Source organism: Panicum virgatum, chromosome 3N, assembly GCF_016808335.1.
Source record: "Panicum virgatum strain AP13 chromosome 3N, P.virgatum_v5, whole genome shotgun sequence".
Lineage (NCBI taxonomy): Eukaryota > Viridiplantae > Streptophyta > Magnoliopsida > Poales > Poaceae > Panicum > Panicum virgatum.
Genome location: NC_053147.1, coordinates 24,759,125 through 24,781,209, shown reverse-complemented (window position 1 = coordinate 24,781,209; position 22,085 = coordinate 24,759,125). Strand labels below are relative to the sequence as shown.

The 22,085-nt window shown below is 45.7% G+C and overlaps 1 long non-coding RNA gene across 1 annotated transcript; it reads left to right on the top strand.

The window, feature by feature from the left end:
* Positions 1 to 2,281: 2,281 nt before the first annotated feature.
* LOC120665313 lies at positions 2,282 to 3,096 on the top strand. The gene is made up of 2 exons (XR_005671143.1): positions 2,282 to 2,536; positions 2,639 to 3,096. It is a non-coding gene; the product is annotated as an uncharacterized LOC120665313 (long non-coding RNA).
* The last annotated feature ends 18,989 nt before the right edge of the window (positions 3,097 to 22,085 follow it).

Here is a 22,085-nt window from a genome sequence, read left to right as displayed (position 1 = left end):
GTTTTTTGGAAAAAGAATTTCGCATGTATGAAGCAATAAATGAAGTCTATTTGTAAAATCTTTTTATGATGGGTGTAACTTTTCGCGACGAATCTAATGGCGGTAATTAATCGATGATTTAGTACAGTGATGCTACAGTAACCATCATCTAATCGCGTGGTCAAAGGTCTTGTTAGATTCTTTATGGTCACTAGCGCAGAGGTTCTGAAGTTGGTTTTGTAAACTAGCTTTGTTTGACACCGCAATTAGCGGTCAAAGTTGTTACTATTCCAAACGCGCTACAATTTTAGCACCAACCAAACAAGGCCATCATTACAAATTACTAAAAAAATTTAGTGATGTTTTTGTAACATCGCGTTTTTTCGTTTTGACCTCTGTATCATTCCGTCCACATGCTACTGTTAGAATTTAACGGTCTGTTTGTCCTGACAGGTGGGACCAATGTATAGAATTGACCATCTTACCAATGTGGCCCGTTTAGTTCCCAAAATTTTTCCTACAATACCCGTCACATTGAATATTTCGACACATGCATGAAATATTAAATATAATTGAAAAAAATAACTAATTACACAGTTAGAATTTTTCCTACAGTACCCGTCACATTGAATCTTTCGACACATGCATGAAATATTAAATGTAGTTGAAAAAAATAACTAATTACATAGTCTAACTGATTAGTACGAGATGAATCTTTTAAGCATAATTAATTTATGATTGGATATTATTTGTCAAATAACAATAAAACGTGCTACAGTAACTTGCCGCCCAACTTTTTGCGAACTAAACGCGGCCTGCAACTCATTTCCTCTCTCTGGTCCCTTCGTGGCCTCCCCATGAGCCCGACCCCGCCGCCGGACGAGCCGCGGCGCTGGGCGCGGGCGCAGCCCGGCGAGGCCCGCCGCCGCCGGGGACGAGCCGCGGCGCTGGGGATGAGCCCGAGCGGGGCCGGCGTACGGCGAGGGCGGCCATGGCGCGCGGCGAGGCAAGGGCGGCCATGGCGGCGAGACGAGCGGCGAGGCACAAAAAAGTAGCGATGATTTGAGTCAACAACTAAAAGAGCTTGGATTAAATGCATCTGGCCTCGATTGCTTGAGAATGCAAAAGTATTATCCAATCAGATAACAAGAGGAACGACGCGAGCGAGTAGACGAGCGGCATCCACGCGGGCACGCATCAACCGTGGCACGGGTGCTGCCGCCGCCGGTGTTGGAGCGCTGGTTCCCGTACAGCTGCCCCGTCCCCATCCCTCTCCCGTTCGGCAAGCTCGAGCAGATCGTCCAGCGGTTCGACGGGCCGCTGTTGGAGGAGTGCTTCCTCGCCTTCTCTGCCAAATTAATCAAAATCTTCCTCACAAATCAATCAAACTAGCACAGAGAGACAAAATTGGCCAGCGAATCGAGCTCCCTGGCAATTGAATTTCTAGTTTCCCTACTAGATCGATCTCCCAAGCATCTGAATTGGAAGTCCCCTTCATATGTGGCCGGAGGCCGGAGCAGAGTGGCCAGACGGAGCAGAGCAGAGAGGGAAGGAACTGAGGACGAGCACGGCCTGCTCGATGCACAGCTGCTGGCGCCCCTCGCGGCACTTGGCGAGGAGGCCGAGCACCTCGACGGCGCGGGCGGAGCCGACGGCGGCGAAGTCGGCGAGCGCGGGCGGCTCGATGCACAGCTGCTGGCGCCCCTCGCGGCACTTGGCGAGGAGGCCGAGCACCTCGACGGCGCGGGCGGAGCCGACGGCGGCGAAGTCGGCGAGCGCGGGCGCGGCGCTCTCGCGCACGGCACGGCGGCGGTTCTCCGGCAGCTTGCAGAGCTCGTAGAGGGTCGTGGCCGCCTCGCGGCGCTCCCGCGGGCCGCCGCGGCGGAGGAGCCCCACCAGCTCTGGGATGGCCGAGGGGTGCGCGCCGATGCTGCATTTGTTGACGTCGACGGTGGCGAGCCTGGTGTGCGCCGTGGCCGCGAGCCGCCACGAGCCCGACGCGCGCGTCGTTGCCGTCCAGGGTGAGGAGAAGGAGCGCCCGAGCCGCCACCACCGAGGTCCTCCGCTGCGTGCGAGTCAGGAGAGAGGAAAAGAACGGTGAGGAAGAAGATGAACCCGTTAGTCATCGAGAGAAAGAGAGTTTAAGTAATTTTTGGCATCAAGGGTATAATGATTTTTTTACAGCTCCATTACTCTCTGTTAGCACCCTTTCCATCCACAAGAGTACAGAGGTTAAACCGAAAAAACACGATGTAACTTGGTGAGTCACAATATTTAGTTGGTTTATGAATCTAGTTGTAAATACGGAGCAATTCGAACTGAGCTTGTTCTTATTGCTGTCCAGATGCAATGAAAAGAAAAAGATCAGCTTCATGATGTTCTTGTTTTCCCTCCAAATCATCAACATTAAGATCAATGACATGCATACCAAGCAGTTCGTCGTGAGGAAGATGTAGGGGCTCACCTTGTAGATGGGCTTCAGCTTCATGAAGTTGAATATCCTGGAGATGAGCGATCTCATCTTCTTCCTCATATGCAGATTCTTCGTTGAGATCAAGTAAGAGGTCCCTATGTTGATCTTGAAGTGGGGCTTCATCTTCATGAATCTGATGTTCCTGGAGATGAGGGATTGCATCTTCATCTTCTTGTTCATGTGCAGGTGCTTCATTGAGATCATGTAAGAGCTCTCCATATTGATCTGGAAGAATGTTGAGATCAGGTAAAAGCTCTCCATATTGATTTGGGAGAACGTTGAGATCAATAGGCATGGCTGATATGAAAATGGGTTGTGGCTGATGGGGTATGAGGGAGTGCTGCACTTATATGAGGGGGATTGGTTGGCAATAGGCGGGAAAAGACTTGGTTCATTTCAAATTTGGACCTGCGCGGGCTTCAACGTCAGCCACAAATTAGCATTGAGGGAAGCTGTACTTTTTTCTTGAGGACACGTGTGTAGCACTAGAGTTTTCCAGGCCAAACTGTGGCACTCCTTTTGTATTGACATGTGTATAGCATAGGGACTCATGGCTGTAATTTTATATTCCATTTTTATACACCGTCTGTAACCTGAGCTGTAATCTGAACTTGTGCAGACCAATTTTAGAGGGGTATTTTGGTCATTTGGCATGGTGCTTGACTACTTCCTCAAGTCCTAAAATTGCTGTCTTTACTGGACGGAGGGAGTAGGTATCACCAAAATTTTTAGTGGTATAAACGTCGAAACATCTTTTATAATAGTGTGTGTATATATATATATATATATATATATATATATATATATATATATATATAACCCTCGAAAAGATGAGGGGGCGTGACGCACTGACGCGGCACCAGATCCAACCTGGGCTTTGGTACGGCTCGCCCCGGACAACGGGAGGCCCGCGTGGCCGCGTCGGGGCTCCGACACTGTCCCCGCGGGATCGGACGGCCGGTGGTAGAGGGGTGGCGATCGGATGGGGCCTGGACGCTTCGCCATGGCCCGTCCACGCGCGCCAGGGGTGGCGATCGGATGAAGAAGGTGAAGGGCAGCTGCTAGCTGTGCCTGCGCCGCGCAGGGGATGGGCGGGGGAGCAGGGCCAGGCGGCCAGCAGTAGCTGGAGGCGCAGCCGTGCAAGCTGGATCCCGTTTGCCGGGAGGAGTGAAATCGGAGTTGATCTCTCCCTCTGGCTGGATCCAGGTGTTGACGTGTGCTGTTTTTGCCCCCTCGAGCTGTGATCGACTGATCGTCCGTACGCCAGCCAGCCCATCTTATCGCGAGGCAGTAAAACGTTAAACGGCTGTTGCTGACCTGCTTCCATCTGTTCCTGTTGGCAAAGGAGAATCACGTCTGTTATAGTTCCCATCCCGTAAACACAAAAACGTAAAATTTTGCGAATGAATCTTGCTAATTTGAAATACTAAATGAAGTCTATTTACAAAACTTTTTGCATAGATGAGCTGTAAATCGCGAGACGAATATAATGAGCCTACTTAATTCATAATTTGCAACATCGATGCTACAGTAAACATCTGCTAATTATTGATTAATCATAAATTAATTAGCATCATTAGATTCGTCTCGCGATTTACAACACATCTGTGCAAAAAGTTTTGTAAATAATCTTCATTTAGTACTTCAAATTAGTAAGATTCCGTCGAAATTTTTTTTGCGTTTACAAGGTACGGAACTAAACACGACCTCAAGATAGCATCAGCCGATGATAACCACTCTAATCATGCACTTACACGGAATCGTCAACCGACACGGGTGCTCGTTTGGCAGGAGGAAACATATCTAGCTGTGTTTAGATCCTGAAAAAGTTGGACGAAATTCACTACGCTCTCTCCCTGATTTTCTGCTGTACTATCTCGACGGAATCGGGAATTAGAGAAGTAGTAGCATACACCCTCCGTCTGATAATAAATACATTTTTTTATTTCGAGATATCGTGTTTGACCATTTATTTTATTCAAAAAATTTAAATAAATATTATTTATTTTGTTATGATTTATTAAATCACTCAAGATATTTTAATAATAAGTTATTTATTTTATAATTTATATAAAAAAAATTGAATAAGATGAATGGTGAAACATGATGTCTGGAAGTAAAAAAAATACACTTATTATGGGATTTATTATGGGATGGAGGGTGCGAGACTGTCAGACAAATGATTGGGCAAGGGCATAACGGTCATTTGCCATGCACAGATATTACTAGTAGGCCACATCGAGACTGCTGCTGTAGACAAATGGTTGGTATATGCGTTCGTTTGATCAACCCCTTTTGTGTTCTCCTGTCACGCTTTTTTACCCGGAAGGGCAATTTTGGTAGGAGCTGGTGACATCCATTTAAAGGCTGCGAGCACAGTGCCCCCCACCTATGAAAAGTATCGCGCCGTGTAGAGCGTACGTGACGAGTCCCACCCTGTTGGAGTGTTGGTTCTCTGGCGCCGTACGTGAAGGCCGGACCCAGCGACCCCCACAGAGCCTCCAGCTGCCGGACATATTTTGCCTCCTCAGTCCACTACTCTACTCTCACGGTCACGGTCTCAACCAAACCTCCAACCAACTCCATTCAATCGCTTGCAGATACAGGGACAGCACCTTGGGTGCGCAATCTCTCGGCAGAACACGAGGGCCTGAAACGAAATATCTCCGCCTCTGCGTTCGAGTTACCAGCAAGGGAAGCCCTGATCAGATCGTCACTACTACAAAACATAGATATTGAAATATACTCTTGCAACACATTCATCAATATGTTACAGAGAAGTTTTATAGGAACACTAAACTAAGTGTTACAAGCAGAGGTTGTAACACACCGTGCTTGGCTTGTAAAATTGTGTTACAGATGAAGATTGTAGTAACACAAAATTAATGTTACAACTAAAATGTTACAAAATGGTAGTATGTTGTAACACAAAACTGAAAGGCGTGTACATATCTAGTAATAACACAAAATAATGATACAGCTAGAGTGTTACAAGGAAACATACATTGCATGCTACTTCGTAGCTAATGTCACATGAAACATACATTTAATACCAACGACTAGTAGTAATTTTTTATTAATAATGAAAACTAACTATTGATGGAACCTTGATCAGTGTCACCAACTCTTTTAGATGAATCTGTGCCAACTGCTCAGTCAGGCTAAAAACTGGAAAAAGAACAAAAATTGACACATGCCATTTATGTGATTTGAACAAGCAACCTCTACCTTCACATCATGTATCCTTGCCATCCTACCTACAATTCATTAGTGTAGAAATATGGAATTTTATTCTATTTGACTCTTATTGTCTTAAATTTTGCTCAAATTATGTCCAAACCATGTCAAATAAAAAACTTTACAATAAGTTGTAGATATTGTTCAAATCGATAATTTTCAAATGAACTGTCTCAACTCCATTTGAGCCCCACGGACTAGTTATAGTTTTCGAAACATGATAAAATCAATGCGGGCTTTTAACAAGAGTCAGCATGGGTAGTCTCTAAATGTATCTATGCTCCTGAATAACACATGAGGATTTATCCGGCACGGATAACTTATATGTGCTAGGCTCCGATCTTCACTGGCACAAATGATCCAACATAGATGAGAGTATCAACTTAGTAAGCAAGAGAGTAAAAATTGATAGCACTTATTGATTTTTTGGTAAGCCGTGACAGTTAAATATATCACCAATATATTAGAGATTATTAGTCCAAATTTGAAAAGTTTACCAAGTTAGAAAAGATCACCAAATTAATGTTGAGGGTACGATTAGTAAAAGAAATACTTACCTAGTCCTAAGTGTGGTTTTAGTTTTGTTTCTTCAGAAAAGTAATTGATGAGTGAGATTAGTATACTAATTGCCAAAATAAAACTTGCTAGAAGTACGAGTTGAACCATATCTAGGCAATCGTAGAATGTTTACACTAGTTTTGTTGTTGGTGGGACCATTCCCCTTCGTACTTATACTTGAAATATTTTATTCAAATTTGATAGTAATAGTTATGATCAGAGCTGTCCTGATTATCGATCAATCCTGAAATTTTTCTTCCATTTAATAGAGTTAACACAGACACATCTCGTTATTGTCAGCACATATCATTTTTTAATCAAGCAATACCATAACAATAATACTGTGGTGGCAACTAAAACAATTTTATAAGCTAAGTAAAAGCTGATCAAAATAATATGCATCCTCTTCATCAAAATTTTAGCAACCGTGGTCCCTCTCGATCCACTCCGCCCTCATCATTGAATATATTTATTCTAGGAGGCATCTACACGAGAGGGGTCTCCGGATAAGAATCCGTCGAGACCCCCTCCGCCTCGTACAACAACATCGTCTTCCTCCATCCCTATCTCTCCGCCCGACTTTGCTCCTGGCTTCCTCCGCCCCCGCCCCGCCGCCGGCCTCCCCCTCGCCGGCGTCGTCTCCGACGCCGGCGAAGACCGCCACCCCTACCCTGCCCTCCTTCCTGCCGCCACTACTGACCTCCCCTGCCCCGCTGCCGAGTTCCCCCGCCGCTGGCCCCACCCAACCGCCGTCCTCCACCACCCGGCCAGCGGCGCCATCACCGGCGGCCTCGCCGCCCACAACCCGGAACCACCGCCGGGCTTGCCGCCGCCGCCGGCCATCCCTCTATACCCGCCGGTAATAGAACCCCACCCCAACCCAGAAACCCAAATCCCTAACCCCGCCGGCCTCCACCACCACCCACGGCCGGCGGCTACCCGCCGCCGACCGCTCCGCCCATCTCCCGCGCACCCATTGCCGGAGTTCGAGATCGTGGATTGCTCAACCTTCTTCTTCTTTGTTATCTCTTCCTTCCCCTTTGTTGTTTCGTACTGTAACATAGAGGGGCTCTCAATTTAGCTTAAATCGAGAGGCCTGTCGAGCTAGGAAGCCTAGGATACAGGTTTTTTCTATCATATCTCTGCACTGCTCGTCAACCGCGCCGAGACGATCCAATCCGCTGCCAACTCACCTACTGATCCTCGAGCACTCCCCTCCGGCCCTCTTCCTCAGATGGCGCATCCGATCCTGCCAGGGGCCAGGGCTCTTCAAATGTGGTGCGTCTCCGCCGCCGCACGACTCCGCGACAACCGTCATCCATGAATTCGGCCCGCGCTGTTGCACCCAAGCATGGCCGCAGATCGAGATGGCCCCTCGTCGTTTGCGTCGTCGGACACCGAGGAGGTGACGCGAGGGTGCGCTGGGATGCTGATGAAGGACAGGAGGAGGATGGTCTACTGGTTCCTGGCCGCCGGCCGCCAGATCGAGGTGGCCCTCCCTGCCTCCGCTGCGCTCCTCCGCGGCTCTTCCAGCCCACGCCGCGCTCGTTCTCCCCTGCGCCGGTAGCCGCGCGCTGCACTCTGCTTTGTGCCGTCGTGTGGAATGGAGGCATCTTCATAGTACCAGGAAATTGCGGTTCATAGGGCAAGACCGCAAGAACATCTGAGGTATCCACATATAGTTTAGTTTAGATTATTAAGATCTTATTAATTTTACAATGCTTCTTCCGGATCTGTAGCATGCTCACGAGAACGCATTTGCCTCCAAATTATCATATATACTGTTACACAACCTTACTAGTATAGTAACTTCTTTTTTTGTGAAGATATTTTTTGGCGAATGGTTGTTCGATGAATCCATCTAGTTTCTTTAATACTATTTTGGCGAGATATTTTTTATCTATGGGATCTAGTGAGATTTAATTTCTCAAAGGACTTGTCACCCTTGTTTCAAAGTTAATCATGGATTTCGATGCAGCATGCCTAGGAAATTAAATCTGAAGCAGTGAACTCTTTTTCTTATTTGACTCATTAGCTATCCCGTGAGTTTGTTTCTCAGCCGACTAGCTAGGATATACTGGTGTATACATATGTGATGGATGACGATGTTTCCCTCAACCAGTGTGTTTTTTCTGCTTAAGCAAAAGAATATTAGACGGAGGATTGTGGATCATCCATTAGTGTCAGATAGCTCTCCTTCAATAGAATTATTCTGGATAAAAGATAAAAACATCTTGCTGTTGGCTTGTTGCTGCTGAGATGACTTTTTTTTTTGGTTTCTCGTTGCCTTTGCTCAGAATCTAGAGCCGTTTAAGGCTTTGTTTACTTTTTGTGCCGGTCATTTCTTCAGCATGTAAAGTATTACTTGAATGGCAAGAGGTAGCTATTCTAGTCTAGTTACTCCTAATAGCCGAACAACTATCACGCCTGCTACATTATGACAATACAATTACCAACAGTGCATCTGTCTTCAAAGTTAGATCAAAAGATTTTCAACTGAAGTCTATAATCACCTTACTATCGTGCTAAAGGAGTATCAATTGCTTGGTCTTTGAGTTGTGTGTGATATAGCTTTTTTTTCTGAAAATTTAATATTACAACTAGCTTAATTTCTCTATACACTTTGAAATGATACATATTAAAGCTATATTTCTGAATGCAGGTTGAAATGATTAATGACTGAATTCTTATGTTTGGAGGCATTCGAGAATGGATTAAGAAACTATAAATTTCAGGATTCCAGCATACTCACACTTTATTTCTTTTCCTATCCAATAGTATAAACTTTGTACACTTCGCTACAATGTAATATTTGTTTTCTACCTGTATGTATACTTTTATGTAATATATATATATATATATTCTTTCTACAATCAATGTACCTTCTTCTCAGTATTGAAAATTACAGTTTGTGTGATCAATCATGCTTACTCCAAAAGAACAATTTCAACATTATTTACTATAGGAAATATGTAATATTTTCTTTTTAATTTTTTTTGAATGTGTTACAATAGGTAAAACATGTGTTACAAACCATATGTTTCTTTTCCCAAACTATGTTCTCTATCACATTGTGGAAGCGTTACTATAGCTAAAAAATGTGTTACAAAAGATAAATGTTGTAACACTTGATAAGTGTTCCACTAGATTATTAATTGTGTTCCAGTGTAGTAACACTTTTTAGGATATAAAGGAACACATGTATTCTGTTCTAATAGATTAAGCTATAGTAACATCGCATATAGGAACACAAACAAGATGTGTTACCAGCAGACCTAGTAACACATTTATTGTGCTATTGTAACACAAGTTAATTAATGTTACTAAAACCGTGTTATGTGTTATGTAGTAGTGCGTCGCCCTCGGTTGATCATATGTCTAGAGAAGTGAGGAACTCTCCTCGGCTTCTCGGCTCCAATGCGTTCGTGTTGGCCTGGACCCCGGCTCTGCAGAAAAAACCAGGACCAGCAGCTAGGCCCCGCCCCGCGTCCTGCACGGCGCCAACGATCCGGCGACACCCGTCCTTATCGCCTCCGGCGGTCCCTCCCGGCCCCGGTTAACCGCGCGCGCGACTCGCCTTCCCCCTTTCTCCCTCAGCTCGCACGGCACGGAACACGCGCCCGCATGCGCGGGCGAACAATCACCATACCCGTAACATCTCGGCGCTATCCTCAGCTCCTCCTCCTCCTCCCGGCCCCGGCGGCGCGTCGCCGTCGGCAGAGGGACGGATCGGCTCGCCGCTGAGGTGGCGCCTCGCGCGAAAAGCTGCCGCGCTTATAGCTACGCGCCGCCGCCCTCCTCGCCGTCGCGGGGTTCCTTTCGGACCGTGCGCTGTCCGTGCTTGATGTGCGACTGTAAGACTGACTAGTTGGATTTAATGCAGAAATCCTGCTTCTGCTGATGACTACCACTGCACCTTCAGATGATCCGATCCTCCGACCTGATGGCCGGGTCAGATGATCGATCGAACATCGAAGTCGACGCCGATCGCTTTTTCTCGCGGCGTATCGGTATCGCTGACAGCCTTGACAGGGAAGGGGGCTGAAGGGTGCGTGTGCGACATGTAGCGCACTTGTCGACGCGGAGCGGTCTCGCATTACCCGGATCGGGACCACTTTACGGCCGGCATTCGCAACGAAGAGGAAACGCGGCGAAAGAGATGTAGGAGTACACTTTTTCTTCCACCTCACCTCAGCTGTTCCACGTTCCTCATCCGCCGTGTCAGCGTTAGCTTGCCAATCCAGCTTGGGTGGCACCGGGAGTGGCAGGTCTCCCTTGGTCAGGCAAAAGATCAAGCCGGCCACATACGATCGAGCTTCTGCTGCAGAACCTTCTTGCCCTATCTCTGTCTACGCAAGGGAACATTCCAAAGCGCGGATAGTGTGCGTATATATGATCCAAGCATACGGTGTTGAAAGATTTTAGATGTTAATCGGGATACTCTCAAGTCTCAAGTAGTAATCGTGAACACTGAACAGAGTCTTGAGGCACATGTTGTATTTTGAGCTTGTGAATTTTTTTAACAATATTAGCTACTGCTCACTCTAGCGTCTACGCTTTTTTCTTTTCTTTTTTTAAAACACATCTACGCTTGAATTTGTGACCTCGTCGGCATGCGCATCTAGATCTAGTGGAGGGAGCTCGTTTCCCGTCTCCAGTAGATACATGCGTCTATCGTGATGTCAGGATTCGGCTGGCACTAAGATTTGGAATTATGGTTTGCTGATTAGCCTAACAAGTTTAGCACCAGCAGCAACAGCAACAGTGAGCCCAAAAGACTGCAAAAATTTCGATCTTCGGACTAGCTCACTGGAGCGTCTTTTTCTTTTTTATATTTAAAAAAAATAAAAATTTCAAAAATATATGTCAGTTTTGAAAATTTTCGAAAATACCCCCGATCGCCCGGCCCAGGGGCGACAGGGGTCCTGGCGCCCAAGTGACGGGCGACAGGACCATAATGTATTTTTTTTTGGAATTTGCAAAGAGGTCCCTAGCCGGGGGAGGGGGCCTGTCGCCCCCCCCCCCCCCCACCCACGGGCGACAGGGGCGACAGGCCCCCGCCACAGGCGACGGGGTTCTCCCACCCTATATAAGACCTGGCCTTCATTCCCTTCTCATTTGAGCCCAAAAATTGAACCAAAAATTCAGAAAAAAAGAGAGGGTGAGGAGAAGAAAAGCGGCGAAGCTCTACTGAATTCCGCACTTGTGATCTACTGGTAACTTCCGTATGAATCCGTTGATATTGTATAACAATTTAATTTAATTAGCGGATTAGCTGAATTAGATTTGGTGCTTTAGAACACTCGTTTAGTATTACAATTTCAGTACTATTACAGACTTGTTTTTAAATTAATTATGAATTAGAATAGAATTATGACAGTACCTTATTGATATTGTAGCATAAGTCAATAAAATTATGACAGTACCTATATTTTCACGCATCGATTTGGTATACGATATGTGCATTATTGAAATCATTGTTCATCATTTGGCACACCACACTATAGCGCCAATGTCTTCGTCAGGATCAACCTACATTTCGTGGAGCAAGTGTGAAGCCACCGTACCCGAAGGAATTGATGTGCCAATGTGCTTCTGCGGTTCGTTATGCAAGTTCATGCGATCTGAGGTTTTAGGAGATGACTACGGTATGAGGTTTGTAGCGAAAATGGCATCTCATGCCATATTTCAATATAATATTTTGGCGATTGATGACACACACAACACTTGGACTAATGTGATTGTTAAGATGACTATTCTCAGGCTTTTAGATTCAAGTGATGACAAAGAGAAGAGAGGCGTAGCAAGGCCCGAAGGGCCACCCCTACGCCCTGAAAGCTCTTCGGTCCAAGGGACAAGAATTGAGGCATTTTGCTATCATCGGTTAAACCGACGTAGGGCAAAATGAACTCACCGGTGCAATCACAGAGAAGGTCTGCGGGCTAGGGTTTTACACCGGATGAACCGACGCTACGGAAATTGTATATGTCGGTTCATTGGCAGATGAAGACCGAGGAAAATGCCTACACCGGTTGAACCGACGATGCATCGGTCAATTGCATCGGTTCAGTTGTCCAGAGATGTGGTTTTTGGAGGAACGTGAAGAAGTTACACTCACCGGTTAAACCGACGCTAATATTACATACACCGGTTGATTACATCGGTTAAACCGGCGATACACCGGTTGATTGATAACGGCTAGTTTTTCAAGTAGCAGTTTACATACACCGGTTGAACCGATGATGGCTTTTGGGGTACGTCGGATTAACCGGCGTTACGCAGTTTTTTGGCAGCTTTTCTCCAACGGCTACATTTGCTTGTGCTGCCTATATATACCCCCAAGGCCGGGTCATTTGAGGGTGCTGGAGTTCAAGGAAGTATACAAGAGCTAAAGATCATCTCCAACCACCATAAAACTTCATTGTACATCATATAGGCTTAAGTACACTTGTGAGAGTGCTTAGTGCTTGTTTAGGCTTAGTTCTTGAGAGAACTAGCTTGAGAGAAAGCCTTGCTGCGGCAAGCACCTTGTGTACTCGTCGTGTGACCCTCCGACTTGGTGTGGAGTGGCAACGACACTTTGTGCGGGGAAGGAGGCCCCTACTTGGTGTTAAAGCTCCAAGATAGTGAAGACGGTGCCGTGGTGACGCTTCGAGATAGACGGTGGCGGTGACCTCGTCTTTGTGACTTGACATCACTTAGCCTTTGCTTGTCGGGAGCCTTGGAGGCATGGCAAGACGGTGATCAAGCGAAGAGACTCGGCATCACACTTGTTCGTGTTGGACAAGTGGCCGTGGACGTAGGGAGGGACTTTGGTGTCCTAACCGAACCACGTTAAATCGTGTGTCTTGGTGTCTTCACGGGAGTTTGCATATCCTCTCCCTTACCGCTTTACTTACCGCATTACGTTTCCGTATTTACTCTTTCTTGCTTACCTTTACTTTCCTAGTTAGTTTGATTAGGATTGGCTATATGTTGCAAGTCTTTTGGGGTAAGTAGAGGGTAGCATAGATAAACCTTAGTCATAACTAGCATGTGTAGGACGTGTTAGGTTTATCTTATGCAATTAGATTGAGCCCTAGGTTAAAAAGCGATTAGCGACCCTATTCACCCCCTCCCCCTCTAGGGTCGGACACCCCGGTGATCCTTACAAGGTTCTTTATGTGTGAGAACTACGAATATGATCCACCTAAGCGATACGGCAAAGACCGGACCAAGGTAGCAGGACAACAGATGCTATTTTTCTTTGTGACCTAACATTGAGTTATGATTCTAACTTTTTTTGGACAAAGTCTCCTCCGCCTCTTTGTGATTTTATGCAGTGGTTCGACACCGTGCAGTCGCAGCAGGCAAAGGACTTTGTGGAACAACAAGCAAGGTGGGCTGCAGAACATTGGCGCCGAATGAAGCACGAGGAACAGCAAGAGGAGAAGCGCAAGAAAGAGTAAGAAGAGATCCGTAAGAGGATGGAGGAGGTGGATCGTAAGGCGGCGGCGGAACGTGAAGCTGACAGGGAGAGAAAGCGAGAGAGGGCACGCCATGCGAAGGAAGCCAGGTCCGAAATAATTAGGAAGGGCAAATATCCTTGGTGCACTCAGTAGAGTAGTACCATGTAATCCCGGCATTTTACATTCCATAAGGCATGGTAGGTTTAGATGCAACAAGAAATTACCTTATCGCGTGCACATGCCACTGCAATTAGTTGTTTATGTTTTCAGTTGAGAGCTTGACTCTGTGTGTTGTAACTTTTACCATTAATTTGCAGTTGTAGCCGGGAATCTATGAAATCTTTGAACTTGTCCTTAATTTTTTCGGAGCTTTTCATGTCACTAGAATACTAAAAAGCACACTGTAGCGAAAATGGCCTCTCATGCCATATTTCAATATAATGTTTTGGTGATTGATATAGACAACACAACACTTAGACTAATATGATTATTAAGATGACCATTCTCAGGCTTTTAGGTTCAAGTGATGACAAAGAGAAGATAAGCGTAGCTAGGCCCGAAGACAATTTGCTATCACCGGTTAAACCGATGATGAGCAAATTGCACTCATCGGTGCAATGAACTTGGCACCGGATTAAACGATGACATGAAAAATGAAGGCGTCGGTGCAATGGACCCAGAAGCTGAGGCTAGGGTTTAGCACCGGTTAAACCGACGATGCTCAAAATTGAGCGTCGGTGCATTTGTCCAGAGACTCCATTTTTCGGGGGTTTCTGAGCTTGCACTCACCGGTTAAACCGACGGTGATTTCAAGAGCGTCGGTCATTTGATCAAGTAGCCGTTGGAAGACTGTAACAGCTAGAAGAAGAGAAAGTACACTCACCGGTTGAACCGGTGTTGACAAAACTAGAGCGTTGGTTTAACCGGCGTTAAGGAATTTTGTCAGCCTTTCCCAATGGCTCTTTTGGGGTGTGTTGGCTATATATACCCCCAAGACCGGGTCATTTGAGGTTGCTGGAGAGTGCTGGAGTTGCTGAAAGATTACTACACTTGAAGAACACCTCCAACCACCTTAGAGCTTCATTGTACATCATATAGGCTTAAGCACACTTGTGAGAGTGCTTAGTGATTTGTTAGGCTTAGCTCTTGAGAGAGTAAGCTTGAGTGAAAGTCTTGCTGCGGCAAGCATCTTGTGTACTCGTCGTGTGACCCTCCGACTTGGTGTGGAGAGGCAACGACACTTTGTGCGGGGAAGGAGACCCCTCTTGGTGAGAAGCTCCGGTAGTGAAGACGGTGCCATGGGTGACGATTCGAGAGAGACGGTGGCGGTGGCCTTGTCTTGGTGACTTGGGGTCACTTAGCCTTTGCTTGCTGGGAGCCTTGGTGGCGAACGCAAGACGGTGATCAAGCGGATAGACTCGGCATCACACTTGTTCGTGTTGGAAAAGTGGCCGTGGACGTAGGTAGGGAATTGGTGTCCTAACCGAACCACGTTAAATCGTGTGTCTTGGTGTCTTCACGGGAGTTTGCATATTCTCTCCCTTACCTCTTTACTTACCGTATTATGTTTCCGCATTTACTCTATCTTGTGTGCCTTTACTTTCCTAGTTAGTTTGATTAGGATTGGCTATAGGTTGCAAGTCTTTTAGGGGTAAGTAGAGAGTAGCATAGATAAAACTTACTCATAACTAGCATGTGTAGGACGTGTTAGGTTTATCTTATGTAAATATATTGAGCCCTAGGATAGAAAGCGATTAGCGACCCTATTCACCCCCTCCCCCTCTAGGGTCGGACACCCCGGTGATCCTTACACATATTTAATTAATATAACGATAAGAAATAACAACTAAAAAATGCATTACATAATGTGAACCATCAAGTTTACATCATAATACAATGGTAATGAAACACACATCACACATGCAGTGGCATGACAGAACCCGTTGCAAACTACGGTAAACAGATTCTGGACTAACCTAACATGCCTTAGGTAATTTAAAAAAACACAACAAACACGATGATGCAGTATGTCACTAGCAGTAGGGTAGTTCTAGTAGTCGTACCCCCACACAGCAAACTGCGTTGAGCCTTCTCAGCTGTATACACCCATTGCAGGTGGTGCAGGCGGTGGTGGCGGAGGCGTAGGGCCCTTTTTCCTGTGACAAGGGCAGTTGCAGTAAGGAATAGTGCATGGGTCATCCTGTGAAGCGGCCGCATTGCTGCTATCATCATCTTCGTCGTCTTTGTTAGCCTCGTTCACTTCCTCGTAATGGTTCACCTTGCATTCTAGATCAAATATCTTTATCTGGAGGTACTCGATGAACTCCTGAACTGAATCAATTGGTGCAGGATCGACCCACCTAATAAAACCACAGTTTTCCGGAGCATCAGAAGACTGCAAAACCAATTTCAGGTAAAGTGTATCAATGAAGATAAAGAAATAAAACAACCGAGTATTACCCATGCGTGTGGACATTTAAAAAAACGCCGACCGCCATCCATCCCGTCGGTGCACATCTGCACTAAGTAGTCCTCACCATGTCTGCATTTTGGCCATGGTTCTCTACGGTTATCGTATTGTCGAAGAGGAGTTTCATTGGTAAATTCACTCTTGTGCTGTGGCAGAAACTCAAACACTGGTTCCGGAAAGGAATCAGGTCCAAGAGGCCCCTCCCATATTATGGGGTCTCCCTTTCTTCCCCTTTTTCTTTCCCAAAACCGTAGTAATTCTTTCCGCTAGACCCACCTCCAGACATTGGGTATACAATGAGCTTTTGTGTTTGAGTGCTGCTGGGAGTTCACAAACTTCGGACTATTTATAGGCGCACAAAGGTCTGATACCCGGAGTGTGGAGTGTAAATGCACCTGAAAAGCCTACATGACAATACAGTGAAGAGGCTAGCTGACCTAACACTGAAAAGGCTAGATTCGATTCTCGAACTGACTACTCGATGCATCTCTGTGCATGTAGAGCATCTAAGTGCGTGCAGACTCACAACACTGCATTGCTGCTGCTCGGTGATGGTGAAAGGGCACTGCTATTGGGTTGTCGTCTTTTGTCACGTATGTCTGGGCAAACAATGCGACATGTGGGAAACCCGTGATCGCCGTGCTGAGCAGTGGCAATCTGTGATTTCGTACTCGCAGTTAGATACACTATGCTCTCTATTTTGAGCTATACGAGCGTGTCACGAAATTTACACTGTATGCGGTAGTCGTCATCATCGTCGGCGGGATCTCGGCCGCTAACTCCTACCGCACCTAACTTGTCCTTCATTAAATCACGGAAAAAATTTGCAAAAGCTTCCCTTATTTCACGAGCATTATGGAATCCACAAACATAACAAGTTCACATTAATAGTATCTATAGAAACAAATGACAAGTAAACTACCACAATCATAAACATCGGATACAAACGAGCGCCGTCGGGACGGATCGGTCGAGCTGAATAGGTCCACCCTCGACAAGACGGCCCAGAGTCAGTAGACCGGACTCACGCAACCTGCAATAAACAAAATTGTCGAAATAAAGGAATACCGACGAATACATAAGTGATAAATAATAATATTTCATTACATATCTGCAACCCAATCGTGGTGTATAGAGATCGCCTCCCCAGGTGGACGAGGACATAGCACCTCTAGGGCTCGGTGCTCAACTGCTGCAAAGAAAGACCTGTGGCTCGAGTCGATAACTGGGTCTAGCAAGGAATACATCTCCATTCCTGCATTCAAAAATATATGAGAACACATAGGTACATATATGTTCCATACAAACTGGACGCACGATATTTATACATTACAGATAGGTTCGATACAAACTCCACGCACGATTACTATATATTACAGATAGGTTTGATACAAACTCCATGCACGATTACTACATATTACAGATAGGTTTGATACAAACTTCACGCACGATATTTATATATTACAGATATGTTCCATACAAACTGGACGCACGATTACTACATATTACAGATAGGTTCGATACAAACTCCACGCACGATTAGTATATAGGTACAAACTGCACACTGGTGTATCATGATACCGAGTGACTTCCACGAGCAATTCTCGCCGATGGTCGTTTGAACGTAGGAGGTGCTCCATCTCTGGGATTTCCGGAAGGACCGACATCAGCAGTATCGTGAAGTGCATTCTGAGGACACTTCTTGTAGTTGTGACCCAATGCTCCACATTGGCTGCAACGCTTTTGTGCCTTTCTTGCTTCGGACTCGTCCATACCATTCCGAATACGACGTGTCTGACGTCGGCCTTTGCCTTTCTTAGTGGCTGGATCATGAATAAACATCTTATCCTCATTATCCTGAATGAAAGGTCCCACTATTCCAATCTCGTATACCTCATGTCCCCAGGTGGATACAGCTGCTTCCTCGCTGAAGTAAGGTGAAACAAAAACTCCTGGCTTCAACCCAGACTCTGCACATGCCGCAATGAGATGCGAGCATGGCAAATGCAATAACTTAGGCTTCATGCAGGAATAGAAGGCTTTGCCACCTACTGTAATCAAACTCTCATGTATCACCCTATCTCTACGGATACCACGACCAGTTCTATCCTTGCATAGAACCTCAAATATATGCTCCATTGTACTTGTCGATATGACGCGATGCAGTTTGTCCTTTTCAATCTTCTGTTGCATATATTGTGTCACTCTTGTGCAAAACTGAATTTGGGGGTTGCTGATGTTTATGCTTGCAGCCATGTAACGCTCTCTGAAATACTTCATGCACCCATACATGATGAACTCAACAATTCCCACAAGAGGAAAAACACGACAAGAACGTATAACCATATTGAAACACTCTGCATGGTTCGTTGTCTGAATACCATACCATATTCCGTTGGTACCATAAAGGAATGACCATTTTCTACTTAGGTGCACCTCGAATACAGTGTGAAAATGGCTTCTCAATTGAATCCCTAACCTCTGCAGTCTGACTCGTGTTTGTTCCTGATGCCCTTACCTTCACTAGCTCTGTAGTCAACTAATCAAGCATCTGCCATAATGCATTGAATTTTCTCTATTGATTTTGGGTGCACAACCAATTAAATATGTTCTTAAGATCCTTGTTCTTGAAGTGGTCATAGAAGTTTGCACCCATATGCCTAATGCACCACCTGTTTTGGAAATCGGGGCACAATGGAGGTGTTGTCGCAGTTCCACGTTGCAATTTCAGTATTGATTGCAGCAGACCTGTATGCCTATCGCTAATAAGGCACATATCTGGACGTGCAGCAACAACGTGAACCTTCACTCGTTCAAGGAACCAATACCAACTGTCTAAGTTCACATTCTCAACAAATGCAAATGCGAGCGGAACTATTTGGTTGTTGTAATCTACCCCGATTGCGGTGAGTATCTGACATTTATACCTTCCAGTCAGAAATATGCCATCAATGTAGATCACCAGAAAACAACACTGAAATGCCCTAACACAGGCACCTAGGCAAAAGAAGGCTCGTTGCAGAATGCTTTGCCCCCTAGTCACGGCTGGTACGAGGTATGTGTCATAAAAGATTCCAGGATTTCTAGCAGCAACCTGGGATAACATACGAGGTAGGTTATCATATGATGCCTCGTATGTGCCGAATCGCATCTCGAACACCCTTTGTTTAGCCCGTCATGCCTTCAAATAACTAATGGTGTACTGGTAAGTCTGCTCAATGTGTCGAACAATCATTTTTGACTCATAATTTAGGTTGTCCATAATCAACCCATATATTTGCTTTGCAACAAAGTCGCATGATATATTGCGATGCGAGGGAAGAACTTCTAACAGCAAACAAGTGTGCTCTGTCACAATGGAACATTTCCAGTTCGACTTCCATTTTCCCTTGAATACATGTACTCGCCATGGACATCCATCATTCACACACTTCACCTCATATTCTTTACTGACAGACTTTACGACTCTAAATTCTCGTTTCAATGATATTGCCCATAGTCTCACATCATCTTTTACGGCTTCAATGATATTACCTCATTCCCTCTGTACTCTCACTCCTGATTTCGTATGTCTTCTGCGACATGATTGCCAAAACCATGCTCCTTCCATTCTTTTGGCAATGAGTACTGCTCGTCATCAGATGAGCCCTCATATTCTTCCATCTCTATTGCGGTTTGGTCTTCTGCCTCCATCTCGTCCACAATGCTATGTATGCTCTCTTCCTCATCAGCAAGGCTCTGTGGTCCGATGTTTTGGTTCTCTATCTCTTCTGACTCATCTTGCTCAACATAGTTGGTCTCTCTTCGAATACTCAGAGTTGCTTGATCTGCACCATGTTGGATTTCATTTTGTGTCTTCTCCCGGATTTGAACAAGAATGGCCCGAGGCCACCCACGCTCTAGAGCTGCTTGCATGTACCTCCCAATTAGTGCTGTGTATCATCATCAATTCCCATAAATCACTTTCTACCTCCCAATTAACAAGAGACTGGACGGTCATCACATGTGTCTCCAGATCAACACGGAACCCACGCTGCAGCCACTTACATATGGAACCAAAACTCCTCTCCAGAGGTTTATCTATGGCGCTTGATATGCACTTAAAGGCAGAAATGTCTACTCCATTTGGCCCATACAAAATATTGTAGTCACCAAAAAATACTTGAAACTGCATCTTGCTCGATATATCTGTATATCACAGAATACTTATCGAGTTATACTCTTTACTTCACTACCTTGTTCAATAATCCGTAAAAACTAAGTATGGATTTCAACTACAACATATAAGTATTCATAACTACGTAATGACACTCAAATTCTATACTGCATATACGAAATTCTATTCTAAATCGTAATTAATTTATAAACACGTCTCTAATAGTACTGCAAGTGTAATAATAAACGCGTAGTGTAATAATAAACGCGTAGTACTAATTTTCTAAACTAATTTACTACTACGTAACTAAAGTATCATTAAACTCCTACTTAAATGTTTCTACTATAGCACTAATTAAATTAAATTACTCTACAATACCAATGGAAAAATACATAAGCTAAATGTACTAACATGCAGATCACAAGTGTGCAATCCAGCAGGGCTTTGCCGCTTCCCTTCTCCTCACCCCTCTCTTTTTTCTGGATTTTTGGTGGAATTTTTGGACTCAAATGAGGTGGGAATGAGGGTAGAATGCTTATATAGGAGGGGAATGGCCGATCGCCCTAGGGGGCAACAGCCCCCCTATTGCCCGATGGGGGGCAACAGGCCCCCCTGTCGCGCCTGTGTGTGGGCCCCCGGCCGCCCGGGGGGCGACAGGCCCCCTTCCACCCGCGCGCCCCCGGCCAAGGACCTCGTTGCAAATTTGAAGAAAAAAAATTACATCTACGGCCTGTCGCCCCCATAGGGCGATCGGGGTATATTTTTGAAATTTTCCGAAACGGATATATATTTTTGAAATTTTGTTTTTTTTAATATAAAAAAGAAAAAAGCGCCTCACTGGACAGAGCCCGAAAGGCCTTTACGAAACAGTGAGCCCAAAAGACTGCACGAAACATCACGCGGGTCACTGTCTGGGCTCGGAAAGCGGATCCCAAAGGCCCAGATCTAGCCCACGACGTCGAAAAGCCCAAAGAATCCGGTGCCGTGACTGGTCTCCAACAGAGTTGCAAGTTGCAACCGCCGGTGTGCCGCATCCCTCTCATGAGTCATGACTCAATGTCTCTGCCTCCTGGGCTTCGGTCCTCCCCTTCGACTTCCGATGGTGATCCCTGTGTCGCCATCGGCTTTGGGCACGTCGGGATGTCACCGTGCCCGTGCATGTTTTGCGATCCTCAGGTGCAATCCCCGAGTTACAGACTTACACTGCTCTCTATCTCATCAGTCATCAGTCATCACCGCTGATGGACCAAGGAGACCCAGAATGATCTGCACAGGTAAAGATCTGAAGGAGGTTGCCACCGAGCGACCTCCCTAAACACCTTTCCTGTGTTATGAATGATTAGCCCGGGACCTTGTCCATTCAGAGTTGTTCCGGGCATCAGTAGCGGCGGCTCCGTCCTAAATGGATCAGAATTCAGGATCGGATTGAATGCATGGGAGGCAGGAACGTGGCCATTGGATATCCTCGCATTGCCAGCCGGCATAAAAAAGGTACTTCAATACGCCAGGTGTCCGGAGTTAAGCAAAGGGTGTTTGGGACAAAAGATTTTGGTAACCTTTTCTCACGGCCGTCAAACCTCCAAGGCCGCAGCAAAAATTGCTCGGCCAATCTAACAGAGGTAATATGAATGTTCTGATCAGATTTATTTTTTCGAAATGCTCACATCGGTCGTGACAGTGCAATTTTTTCGAAATGCTCACATCCAAAAGTCCGGAGAACGAGAGAAGCCAACATCTGCAGCATTCAGACTTCCAGAGGAGCAG